The sequence below is a fragment of the Triticum aestivum genome, chromosome 6A, assembly GCF_018294505.1.
Source record: "Triticum aestivum cultivar Chinese Spring chromosome 6A, IWGSC CS RefSeq v2.1, whole genome shotgun sequence".
Lineage (NCBI taxonomy): Eukaryota > Viridiplantae > Streptophyta > Magnoliopsida > Poales > Poaceae > Triticum > Triticum aestivum.
In genome coordinates, this window is record NC_057809.1 from 424,865,443 (window position 1) to 424,882,171 (window position 16,729).

A 16,729-nucleotide genomic window follows, 5' to 3' on the forward strand; every position below is an offset into this window, starting at 1 on the left:
ACATTAACTGGATTTTCCAGGCATTTTATGTGCATAATTCAAATTTGAACTACATGCACATTCTCCAGTGCATATAAACCGGTTGAAAAAACAAATATGTGTCCTGGGTTGGATGCTTTGGTCCCATGCAAGAAAGGGGAATGAATTTCAAACACCTTGCCACCGTCACTCGGCCGCAAACATTGGGATGCCTGGTTTTAAATTCTAGTAAATCCAAAACTCGTCTGAAATTCATGAAACTTGGCATGCTATCATGGAGCAGCATCAACATGCCGTGGTAAATTTTTTGTCCCATTTGGGGCAGGTTTGTGTATAAGCTTCTCACAAATGAGAGCTTCTCACAACAAGCGTGATGGTTTCGGTAGGGAATGTGCCACCTTTGGGGACGAAACGATATCCGTTCCCTCTTACTGCTTTCAAAATTTTCCTAGTGTCAACAGAGAACAACATGAGTGTTGTGTTTAATTTTGGAATTTTTCGGGGTTCGTTTGGACATTTTTATACATTAATTGTGTTTTCTAGGCATTTCATGTGCATAATTCAAATTTGAACTACATGCACAAGCTCCAGTGCGTATAAATTGGTTGAAAAATCAAATATGTGTCCTTCGGGGCATGCTTAGGTCCCATGCAAGAAATGGGAATGAATTTCAAACACTAGGGCACTGTTGATTGCCAGCAAAACATTGAGATACTTTGTTTTTAAATTCTAGTAAATCCAAAACTCGTCTAAAATTCATGAAACTTGGCATTCTATAATGGAATGGCACCCGACATGCTGTGGTATTTTTCGTGTCCATTTTGAGAGAAGGCGCACTCGATTAACAGCCAACAAAGGCATTTTGAAACAAATAGCTGCCACTGTAACATCTCAAACGTTTTGTATAATTTAAATAGTGTGTGTTCTATTAACCATTCACGTGATGCCACGCCTCACTCTTTTAATGGCTAGGAGGTCCCGTGCAGACAGGTGCTTGAGTGCTTGATTAAACGGAAGGCATGCGAGCTGAACTCTAATGCTGAGGCTCACCGGGAAGCATGCGAGCTGTACGCAGTGCAGGCTCACCGGGAAGTGAGCCCTTTGACTTCCATGGCCGTCCGCCTTGCTCGCATCCTCTACATTAGTGGCGCCTGTGGGAGTCCTGGATTAAGGGGTCTCCGGACAGCCGGACTATATCCTTTGGCCGGATTGTTGGACTATGAAGATACAAGATTGAAGACTTCGTCCCGTGTCCGGATGGGACTCTCCTTAGCGTGGAAGGCAAGCTTGGCAATACTGATATGCATATATCCTCCCTTGTAACCGACTCTGTGTAACCCTATCCCCCTCCGGTGTCTATATAAACCGGAGGGTTTAGTCCGTAGGACAACAACAATCATACCATAGGCTAGCTTCTAGGGTTTAGCCTCTACGATCTCGTGGTAGATCAACTCTTGTAATACTCATATCATCAAGATCAATCAAGAAGGACGTAGGGTATTACCTCCATCGAGAGGGCCCGAACCTGGGTAAACATCGTGTCCCCCGCCTCCTGTTTCCATCCACCTTGGACGCACAGTTTGGGACCCCCTACCCGAGATCCGCCGGTTTTGACACCGACATTGGTGCTTTCATTGAGAGTTCCACTGTGCCGTCACCATAAGGCTTGATGGCTCCTTCGATCACTGGTAATGATGCGGTCCAGGGTGAGGTTTTTCTCCCCGGGCAGATCTTCGTATTCGGCGGCTTCGCACTGCGGGCCAACTCGCTTGGCCATCTGGAGCAGATCGAGAGCTACGCCCCTGGCCATCATGTCAGGTTCGGAAACCTAATCTACACTGCCGACACCCGCGGAGACTTGATCTTCGACGGATTCGAGCCCATGTCAGGTGCGTCACATGATCACAACAAGCATGATTTAGCTCTGCCGTCGGACAATGTTCGAGAGATCACACCTGCAACTACTCCGGGCTTCAATTCGGAGCAAATTGCGCCATCCGAGGACGGGTGGATAGACCCCTCCATGGAGGCCGCACTCTCAGTGGCGATAGCGCCGGATACTGACTTCCACCCTTACGAGAGCCGTGTTGCCGAACCACTGGATTTGTCTCCGGCCATGGACTCCGATCCACCTGCGTTCGTGCCTATCGAATCCGATTGGGCGCCGATCATGGAGTTCAGCTCCGCGGATATCTTTCAGCACTCACCTTTCGGCGACGTGCTAAATTCATTAAGGTCTCTCTGCTTGTCTGGAGAACCTCGGCCGAACTATGTCCGGCTAGAATGGGATGCAGACGACGAAAAAATTCGCTGTCCACCCACCACCCACTTAGTAGCCACTATCGACGATTTAACCGACATGCTCGACTTCGACTCCGAAGACATCGACGGTATGGACGACGATGCAGGAGACAAACAGGAACCACCGCCCACAGGGCGCTGGACCGCCACCTCATCATATGATATATACATGGTGGACACCCCCAAAGAAGGCAATGGTGACGAGACAGCGGAGGATGACCCCTCCAAGAAGCAACCCAAGCGCCAACGTCAGCGGCGCTGCTCTAAGTCCCGCCATAGCAAAAGTAGGGATACCGGCACAAGAGACAATAACACTCCGGATAGTGCCGAAGACAACAACAATCCCCTCCAGCACGATTTAGTGCGGGAGGGTGAACAAGCTAGCCCTCCAAAGCATGCAGCAGATGGAGAACCGGAGGAGGACAATTACATGCCTCTCTCCGAAGACGAGGTGAGCCTCGGTGACGAAGAAATTATCGTGCCTGAGGATCCCGTCGAGCAGGAGCGCTTCAAGCGCCGGCTTATGGCCACAATAAATAACTTGAAGAAAAAGCAACAACAGCTTCAAGATGATCAAGACTTGCTAGCAGATAGATGGACCGAAGTCCTTGCGGCCGAGGAATACGAACTCGAGCACCCCTCCAAGAGTTACCCAAAGCGCAGGTAGCTACATCACCTCAAGGAGGAAGCATTGAAACCTATATCACCAGTGTACGATGCGGCTGACCAGCCACCTCGTGGCCGAGCCAGAGAGGCGTTTCAGCCTAAAGTTCAGCCTGCACCCCGCCCCCACTCAAACAAAAATACCAAGGCCCGGGGCAACACATGGGACCTGCGATATGTATTGGAAAGCAGGGCACAACATGCAAGGTCGATATACGGGTCACGGGGGCGCGCGCCAACGCGGGACAATGACCGTCACGCCGGATACACTAAAAGTAAATCCGGCCAAGCCGAATACAACAGACAAGACTCATATGAACTACGTCGTGATATAGCCCGGTGTAGGATCGAAAGTATGTCTAGAGGGGGGGGGTGATTAGACTACTTGACCAAATAAAAATCTAGCCTTTTCCCAATTTTAGTTCTTGGCAGATTTTAGCTATCTTAGCACAAGTCAAGCAATCTCCACACAATTCAAGCAAGCATGCAAAAGAATATATGAGCAGCGGAAAGTAAAGCATGCAACTTGCAAGAATGTAAAGGGGAGGGTTTGGAGGATTCAAACGCAATTGGAGACACAGATGTTTTTGTCGTGGTTCCGATAGGTGGTGCTATCGTACATCCACGTTGATGGAGACTTCAACCCACGGAGGGTAACGGTTGGACGAGTCCACGGAGGGCTCCACCCACGAAGGGTCCACGAAGAAGCAACCTTGTCTATTCCATCACGGCCGTCGCCCACAAAGGACTTGCCTCACTAGCGGTAGATCTTCACGAAGTAGGCGATCTCCTTGCCCTTACAAACTCCTTGGTTCAAATCCACAATCTTGTCGGAGGCTCCCAATTGACACCTAGCCAATCTAGGAGACACCACTCCAAGAAGTAACAAATGGTGTGTTGATGATGAACTCCTTGATCTTGTGCTTCAAATGATAGTCTCCCCAACACTCAACTCTCTCTCACAGGATTTGGATTTGGTGGAAAGAAGATTTGAGTGGAAAGCAACTTGGGGAAGGCTAGAGATCAAGATTCATATGGTTGGAATGGAATATCTTGACCTCAACACAAGTGTAGGTGGTTCTCTCTGAAAAAATGTGTATTGGAAGTGTAGGTATGTTCTGATGGCTCTCTCCATGAATGAAGAGTGGGTGGAGGGGTATATATAGCCTCCACACAAAATCTAACTGTTACACACAATTTGCCAAACTCGGTGGGACCGAATGGTTAAACTCGGTCAGACCGATTCAGCAAATCTAGTGACCGTTAGGATTTTCGGTGGGACTGAGATGCAACTCGGTAGGACCGATATGGTTAGGGTTAGGGCATAACGTAATCTCGGTGTGACCGATTACACATACTCGGTGGGACCGATTTTGGTAATAGCTAACTAGAGAGTTGGTCAGGTAAACTCGGTGAGACCGATTCGCTCATCTCGGTGAGACCGAAATGTTACAAAAGGGAAACAGAGAGTTTACATTGCAATCTCGGTGGGACTGATCGCTCATCTCGGTAAGACCGAAACGTTACGAAGGGAAACAGAGAGATTACAATCCCATCTCGGTGAGACCGAGATCCCTATCGGTGAGACCGATTTGCCTAGGGTTTGTGGCAGTGGCTATGACATTTGAAACTCGGTGGCGCCGGGTAGAAAGAATCGGTGTGGCTGAGTTTGACTTTTGGTTTAGGTCATATGTGGATGTGGGAAGGTAGTTGAGGGTTTTGGAGCATATCACTAAGCATTTTGAGCAAGCAAGCCATTAAGCAACACCTCATCCCTCCTTGATAGTATTGGCTTTTCCTATAGACTCAATGTGATCTTGGATCACTAAAATATAAAATGTAGAGTCTTGACCTTCAAGCTTGAGCCAAACTTTTTGTCCTTAGAATTTTGAGGGATCCACTTTCCTCATCCATGCCATGCCATTCATTGAGCTTTTCCTGAAATATTAATCTTGGAATAATGTTAGCTTAATGAGCTATATGTTGTTAGGAATTACCAAAACCACCTAGGGATAGTTGCACTTTCAGTCCCCCCCCCTTTGGTAATTGATGACAACATATAGATCAAAGCTTCGACAAATGATAATAAGAGTGAAAGATATTGTCGCTTTGAGAAGTATGTGAAAAGCAAGAGCTCCCCCTAAATTTGTGCATATCTTAAGATTTGCTTTGGACTGCAAATGCACAATGAGTTAGGATCATGGGTTACTCTTCCATGTCACATACATCTTGGTGGAGCGCTCAAAATGATAAGAATTAAATACATGCACTCATCACTAAGCAAAGTGAATGATCATATAAGGATAAGTAAGATAATATCATCTAACAAGCATAAGTGTAGCTTATGATCAACCACATGATCATCAATGTCTCACAGATAATAGCATAGTATCTCAAGCAATCAAAAGACAAACAAGGTTCAACCAAGAAGACAAGAGAGAACAAAAGCAAACTCTCTCTCTCTCTTGAAGCCTATGATCTATACATTTTTCTCCCCCTTTGGCAACAAGTTACCAAAAATTTCATAGAAAATGCATAGCACTAAAATGTCTCTCAGGCTTGGTCTTCAGGTGGTGGTGTCCGTATAACGCCAAGAACGAAGGCTTCAGTCGAAGTAGATGGAGCTGATGGAGTAGGTGCTGGAGCTGGTGGCACTGAAGCTGTAGCTGGTGCAGATGAAGTGGGTCTAGTGTCTGGAACAGGCACTGCAGGAAACCTCTGAGCTCTAGGCACTCTGGCAAATGCATCAGTGGTTGTCTTGCCCTTCCTCTCCTGCATATCATCTTGAAGTTGCTCCACAATAGACTGAATCTCAATTACCTTCACATCCAAGTCATAGAATTTTTGCTCCATGATTCTTTCCAAGCTCTCCTAGTTTTGAGTCAGGGTGGCCAGTCCGTTCTCAATCCTCAGAGTGGATGCAATCAGGTAGCCAAGCTGATCTTGCTTGCTTTTCAAAAAGTACTTAGATGCCTCCTCTTGAGTTGGCATCTTGGTAGCTTTCTCCTTCTTCTCTTGAGCTTGTACTGATGATGGTTCATTCTGATTCATCACAACTTGATTGTCCTCAAAGTCAGGATAGATAGGCAAGTGTTCCTTATCCAAAAGTATGTGCCTGTGCCCATCTTTGAGTTTATCAACTCCTGGATCTGTGGGGCATATCCACAACTTCTTTTCTGGTCAGCTGCAGTCCTCTTGATAGTCTCAACTATAAGGCTCATGACCTTGAACTTCTGTGGCACATCAAATATATGTAGCAAGTTAATTGAATGGCCTCTGATCATTCTGTGATCACCAGACTTGGGCAAGAGAGTGTGCCTAAGGATCCAATTGATTGTAGGCAGCCCTGACAGCAAGTGTTTTACTAACCCAAATTGGTGAGTCTCAAGATCATCTTTAGGAATCTCCTTGTACATGTTTGCCATGGAGTGTTGATCCATCTTCTTCTTGGCATAGACATCCAAGTCATCTTCTTCTTCCTTAGGAGCATTGATCAGATTTGCCCATTCCTCAATAGTTGAGTGGTACCTTGTACCTTCAGACATCCATACTATCCTGCCATCTGGATAGAAGTGTGCTGTGGAGTAGAATTGCATTATGAGCTCCTCATTCCACTTTGTGAGCTTTTGCCCAACAAAGTCTGCAACTCCACAAGCACTGAAGCTGTCAAACACACCAGGATAGTGTTCCTCATTTTCCTTGATATACTTCCAGTCGACCCACCTCATTTCACACACTATAGGCTTCTTGTCCAACAACACTGTCTCATAGAAGTCCTGCTATTCCTTGCCGTGGAACCTGTAATCAACAGCAGTCCTTCTCCTGGTAGCATATGGATCTGTCTCTCTCCATAGCCTCAACCCTGAGTCTCTCCTGATCTTCATGTTCTCAGCCACAGGATGAGCATCATTGTGGTCTGGAATCTTAGGTTTGAGCTTTCTCAGGACTTGTCCTTCATCATCTTCATCAGCAGCAACTTCAGGCACTGGGGCCTTGTTCTTCTCAGCAGCTGGTATACTCATGGTATTCCTCTTAGGTGCACTCTTGGCCTTGGAGGCTGCTTTGGGTGCTTCTTTGGGCTTAGATGAAGCAGCCCCTGTCCTGATAGCATCACCCATAAGCTTATGTGCCTTGGGTGCTGGTGCAGCAACCTCTTCTTCTTCTTCTTCTTCCATCATGGAAGCCTTTCCAATCACTCTGGCCATGGTCTTCTTGACCCTTTCCTTCCTTTTCTTCCCTTCTACAGCAGCCTCTTTGGGTTCAGATCCCAAAGGGACTTGAGTAGATGCTCTGGCCTTAGACATTGGAATTCTCTTTGCAGGAAGCTTTTGCTTCATGCCTGGCTTGGTGGCAGCAGTAGTGCTATATTCCTTCTTAACCACTTTCTTCTTGGAAGTGGCCTCATCCTCAACTGCCACATAGTCTTCATCCTCAGACTCTGAAGTTTTCTTCTTCCTTGTTCTGGTGGCAGCTTTGGGCAAGTTGCTGGGAGTGCTCCTGCTACCATCATCTGAACTGCTGAGGGACTACCACCCTCACTCAGGTGAACCTGCTCCTCTGACCTGTTCTGGCTGTCACTCTGATCAGACATATTGCAAACACTGACAGTAGACCCTGTGAATAGATATAGATGAGATAGAGTGGATGAGCATCACAAAATACAGAGGTTTTTGCAAGAGAATGAGTCAAAAACTTAGTTTTAGTTTTCCACAGAAAGCATTTCGGATCAACCGATTTGTAAACTCGATGATACCGAAGCAGCTGTTGGAAGCTAAACTAGTGAACTCAGTCAGACCGAGTCACAGTTCGGTGGCATCGAGACTCCTAGGGTTTCACAAAGTCCTGAACTCGGTCACACCGATTTGCAATTCTCGGTCAGACCAAAAATTACATGTGCAATGGCCTGAGTCGAATCGGTGGTACCGAGTTCCACAACTCGGTGGGTCCGAGATGGTTTCGGCGGAAACCTAACCCTAAATTTTCAATTCAACTCTAATCTACAGAGTTTTTTGACTGGATAAGATCGTTTCAATCGTGGTAAGAATCATAATGAACACAATGTGCTAGGAATCGGGTGGGGATAGCACTGTGATCGAGTCCATACCCTTGTTCGGCGATGAACTCGCTACGGCGGCAACGGCGGGGAAGAATTCCGTTGACGGCGGCAGAGACCAGCGACAGGAGGTGGCTGGCGACGAGGAGGACTATCCGGAGACCCAGGAGGCAGAGTGAGCTATGCGCAGGCGAAGGGGTTTCGGAGAAATTTCCAAAATTTTGCTCGTGAGTATATGTAGCCCGACCCTGTCGGTGTGACCGACTGGAACAACTCGGTGGCACCGAGATTCATAACTGCAAGCAGTTACAGAAACTCGGTGTGACCGAAAGGTTCAAATCGGTTGCACCGAGATTGAAAACCTAGATTGACTTAGTGATCTCGGTATGACCGAAATGGATGAATCGGTCAGACTGAAATGCACAAAGAAGTTTTGGAAGTTTAAGTCTATGACGAATCGGGGACTCCGAGTGCTCCTCACACAGAGTGGTTCGAATCTGACTTGATCAAATTTTGTGATGTAGCATGAATAGAGTTTGAGACGAGAAAAGCATAGACAGCTAGAGAGGGTTCTTAGGCATTCTTGTCCATCCACTTGGCAAAAGAAAAGGAAAACAATCAATCAAAACAACAAGTGGATGTCCTCGAATGAGTGAGATATTGAATCAACATGCTCACACAATAAAATGGCAATTGAAATATGTGGCAAAGCATACACAACCAATTCTAGCATCTATCAAACAATTTGCGATGACTAGGTCATCTATATATGAGTATATTGACTTAGGAGTCAAATGAGAACATTTGATCATAGGTCATACTTATCATTTAAGCACAAGTGGGGTTACCACTTTTACATAAAGCATTGTTGTGTTCACACCATTAGAGTTGCTTTAGCTCAATTCTTAGAGTAAAGCTCCCCCTAGATGTGAGATCCCCCCTAAGAGGGATGAACTAACCTTGGGTTTTGTCGATGATGACTTCATGTAGATGTTGAAGATGTGGATGCTCAATGTTGATGTAGATCATTTGGAGCTATCCATTGGAGTGAGTTGCACTTTCAATACCTACATGGGTTAGTCCCACAAGGAACAAACAAGGATATCCATAGACATAAAGTGATGCACACACAAGATGATGTCTATGAAAGCTTTTAGGTTACCTTGTCCCTTGTCTTACCAACAAGAGGGTTTGTGACTCCTTGAACTAGTGCAAGATGTGGAAGTTGATTGCACTTGTTCTTGCCAAGATGATAAGAGTGAAGTATGTTGGCGGAGTCACCCTCAAGAACTCTCTAGTTCTTCTTCTTCGGGATCCACACCATCTTGATGGGAATCCTCGGTGTTGTAGTTGTACTTGATGAAGTGGAACTTGAAGTAGTCTTGGGAACCCACATGACCAAGGCCTTAGGAGCTTCTTCAAATGCATCAATTTCCTCTTGAAGCTTGTCCTTGCCTTTTTGCTTGTGGTCTTGTGGTGGAAGATCATCTTGAGCTTGTGTCCCTTTGAGAGAAGTAGGATCATACTTCTCTTGTTGAGGAACAAACTTCGTCTTGGGGTATTGATCTTCTTCCCACTCAACTCCATTGGCATTGAACTTTCGTTCAAAACCAACACCTTGATTCTTCCGGTGCCTTCCTTGCTTGCGTATAATTTCCTCGAATTGCTTACTTCCGGCAAGGCTCTTGTAAACACCTTTCTCTATAATTCCCTTCAATAAGCTATTTTCTTGCTCAAGTGTAACTTGGCTAAGAGAATCATTAGTGGAATCAAGAGAACTACTAGAAGCAACAATATTGGATTTAGCATGATTATTGTTACTACTAGAGGAAGAATCTTTCTTGTTCTTGTTACTAGACTTGACTTGAGGCATGTAAGTGGATAAGAGTAAACGCTTGGCAATGTAAGAAGAACTTTTCTTACGAAGATCATCATTGATTGCTTTTAAGAACTCATGCTCTTGCTCAAGGTTGAGCTTTTCAAAGCGTAATTTCTCATGAGTCCTTAAAAGTTCTCGATGATCTCCTAAGATAGTTTCATGAGCTAACTTAAGAGTGTTTAGTTCTTTAGTTAGAGACTCAATCTTCTCCTTATCATTGTCATTCGTTTATTCTTGATTAGCATGATTAATTGACGTTTCATCATAGTATTGATCACTAGAGTTGTCAACAAGTAAATCATCATCACCTAACAAGTCATCTTCATCACTATTGAAATCAACATACTCAGGGTGTGATACCTTTGGGCCTTTAGCCATGAAGCATGTTCCAACTCCTTCATTTGGTGAGTCAAATATGTCATAGGAGTTGGTTGTCACAAGTGCTAGACCGGCAACACCTTCATCTTGAGTATATTCGGAGTCGGAATGATAGCTTCTCTCGGAGTGGTTGTCGGAGTCGGAGCCGGATACCCATTCACCAACATGAGCTCGATTTCTTCGTTTTGTGTATCTCCTTGATGACTTGTCCTTTATTTCCGAATCCTTGCTTCTCCGTGAGGGTCTTTGTTCATAACGATCATCTCTACTCCTTCTTTCTCTAGATGGTGATTCTTCTCTTCTACTTCTTCTCTTGGGAGAATCTTCTCTTCTCTTGTAGGGGGTCGTACACTCATTGGAATAGTGTCCGTGCCTTCCACAATTGTAGCAGTTTCGCTTTCGACTAGAAGATCTTTTGTCATTGTAGGACCTTGACTTGGAGCTTCTCTCTTTGCTTCTACTCTTGTAGAACTTGTTGAAGTTCTTCACCATTAAGCTCAATTCTTCATTGAAGGTTTGTTTCTCACTCGATGATGTGGGGCTTCACATGAGGCTTTGTAAGCACCACTTGATTTGTTGTGAAGTTCCTCTTTATCCTTGAGTGACATCTCATGAGCAACAATTCTTCTGATGACTTCCGTTGGCTTGAGATCTTTGTAATTGGGCATCATTTGGATCAATGTGCACACGGTATCATATTTTCCATCCAAGGCTCTTAGGATCTTCTTGATGATGAATCTATCGGTCATCTCTTCACTCCCTAAGCCGGCAATCTCATTTGTGATAAGAGCAAGCCTAGAGTACATTTCAGCGACACCTTCACCATCCTTCATTTTGAACTTGTCAAGTTGACTTTGAAGCACATCCAATTTGGATTCCTTGACGGAGTCGGTACCTTCGTGCATATCAATCAAAGTATCCCAAATTTCCTTTCCATCCTCAAGACAACTGATTTTGTTGAATTCTTCGGGGCACAATCCGTTTGAAGAGGATATCACAAGCTTGAGCGTTGTATTGCAGCATCTTCAACTCTTCCGTGGTAGCTTCACGGTTCGGTTCTTTCCCATCAAAGAATTCACCTTGCAAGCCAATACACACAATAGCCCAAACGGCGGGGTTATGTCCAAGAATATGCATTTTCATCTTATGCTTCCAACTTGCAAAATTAGTGCCATCAAAGTAAGGACCTCTATGGTGATAATTTCCCTCGCTAGACGCCATACTCTCCTAGGTTGTGAAACCAAGGCAATGTCCACCAAAAGCTATGGAAATCAAAGCAAATGGAGACCAAAGCTCTGATACCACTTGTAGGATCGAAAGTATGTCTAGAGGGGGGGTGATTAGACTACTTGACCAAATAAAAATCTAGCCTTTTCCCAATTTTAGTTCTTGGCAGATTTTAGCTATCTTAGCACAAGTCAAGCAATCTCCACACAATTCAAGCAAGCATGCAAAAGAGTATATGAGCAGCGGAAAGTAAAGCATGCAACTTGCAAGAATGTAAAGGGAAGGGTTTGGAGGATTCAAACGCAATTGGAGACACGGATGTTTTTGTCGTGGTTCCGATAGGTGGTGTTATCGTACATCCACGTTGATGGAGACTTCAACCCATGGAGGGTAACGGTTGCGCAAGTCCACGGAGGGCTCCACCCACGAAGGGTCCATAAAGAAGCAACCTTGTTGAGGGAGTCCTGGGTTAGGGGGTGTTCGGGTAGCCGGACTATACCTTCAGCCGGACTCCAGGATTATGAAGATACAAGATTGAAGACATCGTCCCGTGTCCGAATGGGACTTTCCTTGGCATGGAAGGCAAGCTTGGCGATGCGGATATTCAAGATCTCCTACCATTGTAATCGACTTTGTGTAACCCTAACCCTCCCCAGTGTCTATATAAACCGGAGGATTTTAGTCCGTAGGACAACTTCATCATACAACAATCATACCGTAGGCTAGCTTCTAGGGTTTAGCCTCCTTGATCTTGTGGTAGATCTACTCTTGTACTACACATATCATCAATATTAATCGAGCAGGACGTAGGGTTTTACCTCCATCAAGAGGGCTCGAACCTGGGTAAAACATTGTGTCCCTTGTCTCCTGTTACCATCCGCCTAGACGCATAGTTCGGGACCCCCTACCCGAGATCCGCCGGTTTTGACACCGACATTGGTGCTTTCATTGAGAGTTCCTCTGTGCCGTCGCAATTAGGAAGGATGCCTCTTCCCGTCTTTAAAGACGGCGCCGTTACTAAGGGAGCCTTGGCTGTCGGCCAAACTCTCCGGCTAGGCGGTTTTCTCATGACCGCCTGTTCGGCCGTTGCGCCGACGGTGACCTCTCGGGTCATCAAAAGCAATCTTCACGTCAGCTCGGAGCCCGTCGAGCAGTTAGATCCAATGGAGCTCTCTTCCGTAAACGAGCTCTTGGATCACATCGCCGCCTTGGGGGTCACTACGGATTATGACCAGGTTGGGCTTAAACCCGATCTAAGATAAATTAATTCTCCCCAAGTCACCCATCACGTTGCCGTGGTAGAGGCACAGTGCAGCGACTCTTCATCTATCTTAAGGACTAGCTACGTCCGTATTCCCGATCCCTCCAAGCCGGATACCCGCGGAGGGGAGGATGTAACTCAAGACCTGAACTTCGAATCCATGAATCCAAACTTTAGAGTTCGGAAACTCCTTGGCCTCTGAGTCTTAGATTGGGTGAAGTTCCGGATTTAATTCCACCCACCCACCCGAACATAAGCGATCTATCCCAAATCAGGCAAAAGCCCGAAGAAACAGTACATCATTACTGGGCAAGGTTCCTCCTGGTTATGAACATGATAAAGGACTGCCGCGAGGAAGATGCAATCTCAATCTTTTGCAATAATTGCATGGATAAGGGAATCCTCAACGCCACAGGTCGTCGTGATCTTACACGCTTCGCTGACTTGGCGTCCATAGTACAAAAGTACTGTGCAATGGAAAGCGCTCGGAAAACCGAAACTAAATTTTGGGACAATCCGGCCCTGAATAGAAACCTCGTCTGAAATAAAAGGGTGCATCATCATCAGACACCCGGGTTAGAAACCAAAAAATCAAAACCCTCTACAGGGCATGGAACCGTACTGGAGGGATGGCTTAATGGACCCTGTAAAATTCATAGTACAGAGGACGCCACACCAACTCATAGCCTTAGACCATGTTGGATACTCTGGCAGGTGGCCAAAAGGGGCGAAGATCTCCTAATTCCGGAGGCCGCAGAAAGCCACCTCAGGGACTCCAGTATAGTCTTAACAGTCTTCGAGACTTTCGCATCAAATAATATGCGAAAAAGAACACTCCGCAACCTCGCCGAAGTCTATCAAGTAGCAACAATAAATCCATGGAGTGACATGGCTATTACTTTTAATGCCAGCAATGAACCTAAATTCCGAACAGCTCGAGCACCAGCTGCATTGGTACTCAGTCCTATAGTGGACGGCTTTCGCCTCACCAAGGTACTCATGGACGGAGGCAGCGGATTGAACCTCATTTATGAGGAAACACTTCAAAAATGGAAATAGACTGGAACCGCATTGAGCGAAGCAGCACAACCTTTAGAGGAATAATCCCCATTCGGGAAGCGCACTGTGCAGGAAAAATCACACTAGACGTGGTGTTCGACACGCCGGATAATTATAGGTCCGAAGAGGTCACATTCCAAGTGGCCCCATTCAGTAGCGGATACCACACTCTGCTGGGGTGGGAAGCGTTTACAATCTTCCAAGCAATACCCCATTATGGGTACATGAAGCTCAAGATGCCCGGGCCGAACGGAATCATCACTCTCGCTAGTGATCCGGACATAGCACTCCGCGCCGAAAGCAAGACAGCCGCATTGGCCCTTGAGGCACTGTCCGAAGCCCTAGCGGCTGAGGAACTGACTACGCTGCGCTCCACGGTAAACAGGGACGATGTGATACTCGACAAAAGATCCAAGTCCACCTCCTTTAAACCAACGGATGAAATAGTCAAATTCCAGGTCCATCCAATGGACCCCAATAAAACAGCTTCCATCGGGGCACGATTAAACCCCAATGTAGATGCCTCACTGCGAGAATTCCTACGGGAGAACTGGGACATTTTTCCCTGGCACCCTTCAGACATGCCAGGAATCCCACGCAGGCTGGCCGAACAGAGCTTAAATATCCTAAAAGGATTCAAACCTATCAAACAAGCCCTTCGGTGTTTCTCTGAGCCCAAGAGACAGGCAATGGGAGAGGAGCTAGCCAAACTATTGGAGGCCGGATTCATCAGAGATATAAAACATCCGGACTGGCTAGCAATTTTGGTGATGGTACCAAAGAAGGACAAATCCTGGCGCCTGTGCGTTGACTTCAAAGACCTGAACAAGGCTTGCCCAAAGGATCCCTTCCCCCTCCACCGCATCGATCAAATTATCGATGCCACTGCAGGACATGATTCGTTGTGCTTCCTTGACGCATACTCCGGTTACCATAAAATCAAGATGGCCGAGTCAGACCAAGCCGCAACGGCATTCATCACCCTATACGGTCCATTCTGCTTCAACACAATGCCTTTCGGGCTCAAAAACGCCGGTGCAACATATCAGCGCATGATTCAAACATGTCTGGCAAACCAGATCGGAAAAATAGTAGAGGCATACGTGGATGATGTGGTCGTAAAAACAAGACATGTCGAATCTCTAGTAGACGACTTGAGGCTTACATTTGACAACCTCTGAGCATATGACATCAAGCTAAATCCAGAAAAAATGCATTTTCGGCGTTCCGGCCGGAAAGCTCTTGGGCTTCATTGTATCTGGTAGAGGAATCGAAGCAAATCCAGCCAAGATCCGAGCTTTGTCACAATCGGATATCCCAAAGGACCTCAAACAAATACAAAAATTAACCGGATGCGTGGCGGCTCTAAGACGCTTTATCTCCTGTTTGGGAGAAAATGCGCTACCCCTCTATCGCCTCCTTCGGCGCACCGAATACTTCGAGTGGACGGATGCCGCCACGGCCGGACTCAAGGAAATAAAAGCCATATTAGCAACAAACCCTGTCCTGGCCACGCCAAACATCGGCGAACCAATGCTCTTGTACATTGCAGCAACCCATCAAGTTTTCAGCGCAGTACTCGTCGTCGAGCGGGAAACGGACGGACACAAATTCCCCCTTCAAAAGCCAGTTTACTATGTGTCCACTGTCCTCACCCCATGCAAATCACAGTACCCACATTATCAAAAGATTGCATATGCGGTATTCATGGCATCCCGGAAGCTACGACACTACTTTCAAGAGTGTTCAATCACAGTAGCATCGGAAGTACCACTCAACGATATTATAAACAACCGTGACGCAACGGGCCGGATTGCAAAATGGGCCATCGAGCTCCTCTCGTTCGACATAACTTATAGGCCACGACGGGCTATCAAGTCGCAAGTTTTGGCCGACTTTGTCGCAGAATGGACGAAGGCCGAACTCCCTAAAGAGTATGACACATATTCAAACTGGATCATGCACATCGACGGTTCCAAAATGTTGGCCGGACTAGGGGCCGGCGTCGTTTTGACGTCCCCCACAGGAGACACAGTTCAATAGGTACTCTAGATTATGTACACGGACTCCAACAATGCAGCCGAATATGAGGCCCTTTTACATGGTCTCCGGATGGTAGTATCCATGGGCATTCAACGCCTAGAGGTGCGTGGGGATTCGAACCTTGCGATATCCCAAATAAATGGAGACTTCGATGCCAAGGATCCAAAAATGGCAGCTTACCGCAACGCCGTCCTCAAAATGTCAGCTCGGTTTGAGGGGCTCGAATTTCACCATATAGCCCAAGAAAACAATCAGGCGGCAGACATCCTGGCACGCATCGTTGCAAAACGCGATGCGGTCCCCCCCAACATTTTCCTGGAAAGGCTGTTCAAGCCATCCGTAGTATGGGAAGGGGAACATGGCAATATTAGCCCGGACCCAACCGCACTGTCCGACGCCGAACAATCTGACATAATCGGAGGCTCTGCCAATGAAATCACAACCTCGGCCCACGTACTAATGGCCGTTATTGCCCCGTGGATAGAACCATTCCTAGCCTACCTTACTAGGTAGGAACTCCCAGAGGACCAAAATGAGGCACACTGTATAGTGCGGCGATCTAAAGACTATAAAGTCCATGAGGGAGAACTTTATAAGAAAAGCACTACCGGAGTCCTTCAAAGGTGCATCTCCGAAGAGGAAGGGCGGAACCTGCTGGCTGAAATTCATGCCGGACTCGGTGGCCATCACGCCGCAGCCCGGTCCCTTGTAAGCAAGGCTTTCTGTACATGCTTTTATTGGCCAACGGCCCGGGCGGACGCTCATGACTTGGTCCAAAAATGTGTCAGTTGCCAGCTTTTTGCAAACCAAAGCCATATGCCACCCACCGCCCTCCAAACTATCCCCATCACTTGGCCTTTCGCGGTCTGGGGGCTTGACATGGTGA